Raw genomic sequence first — 7,479 nt, forward strand, 5'->3', positions numbered from 1 at the left:
GAGGTGGGGGGGGGGGGGGGGCTTGATTGCAGGGAATCAAGCGCTGCGCTGCAAGGAATCAAATTGATTGGTCTTTATGGGGAGAACCCAGGATCGCGCTGCCACGATTGGCCGTTTTGTCAGATGCGCGAGAGATTTGACTGGTCCGTTTTCCAGCACATTCCAGGGAAACGGGGACCGCGATTGGCGGCCCAACCTCGACAGAGAAGTCACAGCAGGCACCACCATGCCTCCTGTTGTGGCATTATTTAACTTGCGCACTTGTTGTCATTGGCGCCTTGGCATAGTGCTCAAATTACCACACTCATAATAGCAAAATGGCAATTGGTCACACCTCCATCTCTTATTTTAAGAGACAGAGTTATCTCAAGAGCTGGTCGATCAAAATAGGGCTCACAATGTCTTTTGTTTTGCCTCTGTGATTTGCTGAGGATCAGAGAGGCTTATGGGTAATGTAGTAGAAGTCATGAAAACCATGGAAGGTTTTGACATAAAACTAAAACTAATTTCCTCTTTTAATCTGTCATTACAGACTTGATGGATATAACATCGATGAGACATGCTGTGAGATTCTGGTCTCAGCTCTCACCTCTAATCCCTCACATCTCCTGGAACTGGAAATAACTATCTGCTCCCTGACGCCACCAATGATGAAGTCGCTTTGTGACGCAATGAAGAGTCCTCGCTGTAGACTGCAGAAACTGACGTACAGTACCCCCCCCCCCACCCACACACACACACACACACACACACACACACACACACACACACACACACTAAAACACACTCATATCTATTTAAGGCATCATTTGTATTGTATTATATTTCTAGAAAAGGAATGTCCTACTAAATTTTAAGTGTGCCTGCAGTGTGCAACCTTGTGTAGTTGGTGTTAGCATTAGAATTTTAGCATTAACATCAGCATTTGCAATAACATTTTAGCTTTAGATTTAACATTAAAGTTATACCATGTAACTTTTTTTATAAAACAAATCTTAAAATTGTCCTAACTGTTAAATCGCTAAAGTTTTAGAACACCCACTCTGTTATTTTCAGCTTCTAAAGCCTTCTCTTTTTATGTTTTCTACTTAGCCGTGACAGGGGCGGGATTTCCCGGCAAAATTACGTCATCTGCATCATCCATATACGTTGTGTATACGTTGGCCAATCACATCGCGGATCATACACACATGATACACTACCGGCCAATCACAGCGTATCTGCCGTCTCTTCAGGAAGTAGCCTCCCTCAGCTACAGTGTTTACGATGGTGAAGGATTCTTAACCTCTTAATCCCCAAATCCTGTCCAGAAAATTACGTTCTACACCTCCACGGATTCGTATCGGTCGCGGTGGTTTGCGGCGCCGCTCCGGTGGTCCGCGGCGGTGGTCCGCGACGACTCCGGGCGAAAAACGGCCGAAAAAAGCAATACAGCTACTGACCACTAGTTTAGCAACTTACACAGTATAGCTTCAACATTTTTACATTAGCATTAGCTAGCATTAGCATTTTAACATTAACATTAGCATTTCTAATATTATCATTGACATTTTTAGCATTAGCATTTGTTAGCATTAGCATTTGTTAGCATTAGCATTTGTTAGCATTAGCATTTTTAGTATTGGCATTTTTAGCATTAGCATTTTTAACATTAGTATTAGCATTTTTAACATGTAGTGGTTAGCATTAGCGTTTAGCTGCACGTTTTGATGTATATATTGCGGGGGTGGCGTAAATCGTGCGGCAGTTATTACGTGCCGAAATGTTATTATAGGCCTATACTTAAAGGTGTATTCAGTGATAATGAAAGTGGCCGGGGGTCATCTTGTCACAGTGTGGAAATGTTTAGTTTTTTATAGATTTTCTACACCATTATAATGTTCTCGTTTTGATCATTAGACCTAATCACTGAATATCAGTCAGTAGGCCTACGTCTCCAGCTTCACGATATGTATGATACTGATTTACTACGAGACTGTGGCATTTTATGAGTTCGGCAGTTTACAATCTAGGCATTTAGCAGACGTTCTTAATTCAGAGCGACTGTGGTTCTCAAACCTTTTATTTTGACCATTATAACTAAACATACACATCATAACATAACTACGGCCATACTCTACCCGGATTGGTCGAGGACTGGCTGGCCACCTCTGAAAACGGAATCTAGAAATGCTCGCAACACGGGCCATGGTGGAAGTCCTTATATGGTCAGCACACATTCTAGTGAGGAGAATGAATGGAAAATGTACCAATTATATTTTTATTTGAAAGAAATACAATCACTGAATATACCTTTAAGTATGGCGGATTACCATAAGTGTTTTGCCATTGCATGGCAGGCACACTTCAAATTATCTATCTATCTATCTATCTATAGGCTACACACACACACACACACACACACACACACACACACACACACACACACACACACACACACACACACACACACACACACACACAGAGTATATGAGAACTTCCGGAACCGTTATAGGAACCAGTTCTACATGGAACCAATATGGGTGAACCGAAAAAAAAAAAGAAATCGGAATCGGTTAAAACCAAACAGATCCCAACCCTAACATCAAAACGTGCGGCTAGGCCGGGAATGGGGTGCTATCGGCTGGGCTTTAAACAGCCATAACTCCAGTTCAAAGCATGGTACCATCTTGAAACTTGGTGTCTGGACTCAAACGGCCAATGTGAATATAATAAGTCCCTATTAAAAATGCTAATGCTAATGTTAATAAAAATGCTAATGCTAAAAATGCTAACACCAACCAAAAATGGTAACACCAACCGATACACAAGGTTGCACACACTTAGCGAGCTGCAGGCACACGTAAAATGTCTTAGAATTTCTCTTTTCTAGTATTGATTGAATATAGCAACGTAGTTAGTTATGCTGAGCAAATTATGTACTAGAAAATCGATATCCAATGTTTTCTCAGAAAGAAATGGTCTAAATATTAGCCTTTTAGCCTACACTTTCAATGGCTGGGTCAAATTGACCGAAGGCCCTGCGTGTTATATGTTAACTCTCCCAACGCTTTGAACGTTCACGTTCGCCCGATTGCGCAAGACCTCTCCGCCAATACGGCGCTCGTTCGGTTCGTTCGTCTGATGACTGTAAGCTGATGAGGGGTCGCGCGGCCGTCTACTGTAAACACATTTTCCGCGGTGATGGTGTAAAAAATCCATTATGCGTTAGATCAACGGAGAACAATTCACTTCCTTGTTGATTCCCTCTGGCTCTGAGGCTCTGTGGCCAGTGACTGGTCTTCTTCTTCTTCAACACATAACAGGCAAATTCACATTCATTCTCGCATGACGCCGCCCTCAGCTGCCTGGCAGACCAAAGTGCACTATTGCACAACCCAAAAAAAAAAAAATAAATAAATAAATGTCTGTCTGTCTATCTACTATAACGTCGCAAAGATAAGCCGCTTTTTGATGGCACCAGACCCAATAAATAAATAAATAATCTGGCAGTATGAGAGTTAATACAGGGGGGTGTTGCAAATGCATGACATGTAACATTTTCATATCACATGATTAGTATAGCAAATAAGCCAAGCAGAAGAAGTTTCATGGAGAAAATTTAAAACCGGGTCAAAATGACCCGAAGACACTTTTACTGCATAAAATGTGTGTGTGAGGGGGGGAAAAAAGAAAAGAAAAAAATCTGGGGGCACCAGATTGTAATCTGTCCTGGGGCGCAAACTGTAGCCAGCCCTGCATGGTAGATTTAGCACATCAACAACAGAAACATTATGCAAAAGGTTATCTTTGATCAGATTTTTCATGGTTCTTAAATTGGGGTGAAACAATGTTTAAATAATGATATATGCTATAACAATTTGCAGATTTCAATGTACTACATATAAAAAAAAAAAAAAGAAATCACACTTTCATTATACATAGAGTGGTCTTTGTCCACAGGCAAGAGACCAGGCCCTCTTGCAAAAGTTCAACTCTAGCTCAGAGGTTTATTATTCCACAATGCAAGGAGACATCCAAATATCAAGATGTGATTAAATAAAGCCACACATACAAAGTAATACTGAATAAACTGTTTAAATAATAATAAAGAAATAAACCAGGCGTTGGCAACAGGTGAAACAATCCTTTTCAACACAGGTGGAAACACTAACAGATCTAACAGGATCTATTATCATTGTTCAGTGAGTCAGAGCTGCTGACAGTATGTTTTGAGAATGAGATTTATTTATCAGATTGTCATCAGTGCAGACAGCAAAGACACTTGAATAAGTCATGCTTATATGTTTTTATCTCCATTCAGGCTGAGTCACTGTGGCCTCGACCAGAGCAGCTGTGAATATCTGGCCTCTGTTCTCCGTTCCGAGTCATCTAGTCTTCAAGAACTTGATTTAAGCTCAAACGACCTGGGAGACGATGGGGTGAAGGAATTGTTTCCAGGACTGCAGAGTACACAATGCAGATTGGAGATTCTCAGGTTAGATCAGATCATGCTGTTGATTTCCATTATATCATAACTATAGAAATGTGATGCTTTTAAATACATGTGTGTTCAACATCAACATAAATTCTGAATAAGTAAGTTATGTGCTTTATGTGGACAATATGGGTCACTGTGTGACAAAGCATGTTCATTTATGAAAGTAGCAAATCACTACTGCAAAATTAGATATTTCTTATTTAGATTTACTCGATAGCTTTGGAAAACCAGGGGTCCTCAGAGTTAATAGGGGGATGGGGGGGGGGGCAGATCTACAATATCTACAAGCTCACAATCCCTTGTGACTTTGTAGATCGGCTATTTTGGCTATTTTGGTTTGGTGCAAAGGGAAAACAGAGCAGAGCAAGCACAGAGTAAAAGGTGAACTTTAGGAGGCACGGTGGTGCAGCAGTAGTGCTGTCGCCTCACAGCTAGAAGGTCCTGGGTACGATTCCCGCCAGGGGGCGCTGGGTTCGCCGTGTTCTCTCCTCTGCGTCATCAGTGCCCATAGCCTAGGTGGGGTTGGCAAAAGGGCCTTTCTGTGTGGAGTTTGCATGTTCTCCCCGTGTCCCCGAGGGTAGATACTCTCACAATAAAAACACAGTAATCCTGTTCTCTATAATTGATTGATTGATTATTGTAAAATGGAGAACAGCACAAGTATAGTAAATACAATTGAATTGTAGTACAGTACAAGTACAGTTAAACACCCTGCCTAAAAGGAACATCCCAAATAAGACTTTTCACTGTCTTTTTTACGTTGGAAGCCCTCTGTATTTAATTCATGGACTTGCCTGATCGAGGGGAACGGAACTGGTTGGACTAGCGCGTTCTTTCCACGCGTTACGTCAGGTGAAAAGAAGCGGCTTGGACTACTCATGCACTGAAGTAGGCATGAGCTCAGATCGAGGCTCTCCCCAGGTTGGCAGAGGGAGAGCAGAGCCCAGGATTTGTGACAAAGTGACAAGCCAGTGGGCCAATTACATGAATTATATTTCGTCGTTGTCGGGTGGAAACCTTGTATGTCCAAAACCGTTTGTTTTGTATTTATCATTTTAAAAATGATTTAAACTAGTGAAAACAGCCGATCTACAAGCACACAACGCCTCGCACCGCGAGGTGTTGTGTGCTTGTAGATCTGCTGTTTTCACTACTTTTGCGCGACGGCCTTGTATGATGAAGCAGGGCTTTGCTTTGCGAAAAGATGTATACATTTGAAACTTGGAGATGCAAGGTTTCTGCCCGACAGTGATGATTTACTTTGTTGGCCGCCCAGCCCCAAAAATGGAACAATGGCCGACATTTTATTTTTATTTTTTTCATAATGGCCGGCCTGGACCGGCCGGGAATGAACCGGCCGTTCGGGAGTTGTCCCGCTTTTCCCAATGGCCAGCACGTCCCTGACTGTTATAGAGGTTCAAACGTGATTCGCTATTTAATGATGCATTATTTTCATCTTAACAAATCAAACTTTAGTTGGCTATACTGACATAATGTGAATGAACAACACATTCTCACCCCCAAGGTGTCACACACCTGACGCCCTGTCAAGTACCCTACTGCGTCACAAGAGAGGACACTTTAGGTATGCCTACTGCTTCAAGTAGGGGACGCTTTGGTTATGCCCAGTGGTCTGAGAAAAAAAGAGTTTCCCAACTAGGATTCGAAACAACTACGTAGGGTTTACCAGCCACCGAACGTTCCCTATCACGCCACTATCCACAACGGAGCCATGCCGTCTGAGCCGCATGAGTTTTACTGAGGTTAGGGTTTGGGTTAGGTTTAGGCATAGTTTTACTGAGGTAAGGGTTAGTCATTGAGTATTCAAATATGTGATTAAGCCAGTTTTTGTCTGAATTAACTGCTATTTATTTTATTATTCAGCTTGAGACAAACCAGCATCACAGCCAAATGCTGCAAGGAATTGTCATCACTTCTCAGTTCCAACTCATCCTGTGTGAGAGAGTTGGATCTCAGCTGGAACGAGCTGCAGAATGAAGGCGTAAAGATCCTCTCTGCTGGACTGAAGAGTCCTCACTGCACTCTGGAGATTCTGAGGTGAATAATAAAGCAAAGTGGTTACCGGGGTATTATACACCGGCTGAGAGGCGTTGGGAAACACGAGGTGTCAGCCCAGTGTTTCCGACCCTCTCAGCCTGTATATACAATATATTTTGCGAGTCATCCCGCGATCAGCACTGTGGACACCTTTTAATATGTCGCGAGTCATCACAGGATCGGTGTTAAATGAGTTAAGAACCATATTTGATCCATACACATGTTTATTTTCACCCAGATTTAGCTGCTATGTGGGTGAACATCACATCAAAAACGCTAGCATAGCAACCTAAACTAACAGCCGAGTATGTGCCTGGAGAATAGAGGTGCTTGTCGCCTTTACAAGCCCCGCCCGGAGCCATTCAGTCACTGTCCTATGCATGTGGGCGGTGCTTAGAAGGACCTGCATGGCAGGATTTGAGAGAAAATCAAATGCTCGCTTCTCTAGTTCAGCCTCACGGAACTGTGGAAAGAAATAACGCACCTGGCTTTGTTATAAACTGATTCAAGGTGGTGGTTATAGTCTCAGATACCACGGCAACCAGCCAATCAGAATCAAGGAATGGAACTAGCCGTTTTAGAATGTGTATTCTGTGTGGATCTCTACTTGAATATCAGCAAGAGATTGATCTCTCTCTCTCACTCTCTCTTTCTCTTTTCAGGCTGGCATACTGTCTGGTCTCAGAGGAAGGCTTTTCTTGTCTGGCCAACCTCTCTCATCTGAAAGAGCTGGACCTTGGAATCCAGACTCTCAAGTGAGTTGAGGTGTGAAGTCAGTCCATGCTGAAACGATCAAATGGTTGCTGAGAGATGCTCTGCAAGACACAAACTGAATGGGTTCCCAGATTGTATCACATCTATCTATCTAACTTCTAACTATTCATTCACGTAATGTCTATCAGTACTCTACACATACTCTGACATGACATGACATGACATGA

The 7,479-nt window shown here is 42.5% G+C and overlaps 1 long non-coding RNA gene across 1 annotated transcript; it reads left to right on the forward strand.

The window, feature by feature from the left end:
- The first annotated feature begins 611 nt into the window (after positions 1-611).
- On the forward strand, positions 612-6,501 carry LOC308300609. Its single transcript, XR_013962841.1, has 3 exons — positions 612-706; positions 4,304-4,477; positions 6,365-6,501. It is a non-coding gene; the product is annotated as an uncharacterized lncRNA (long non-coding RNA).
- The last annotated feature ends 978 nt before the right edge of the window (positions 6,502-7,479 follow it).

Source organism: Nannobrachium achirus (assembly GCF_963921795.1).
Source record: "Nannobrachium achirus genome assembly, chromosome: 16".
Classification (NCBI taxonomy): domain Eukaryota; kingdom Metazoa; phylum Chordata; class Actinopteri; order Myctophiformes; family Myctophidae; genus Nannobrachium; species Nannobrachium achirus.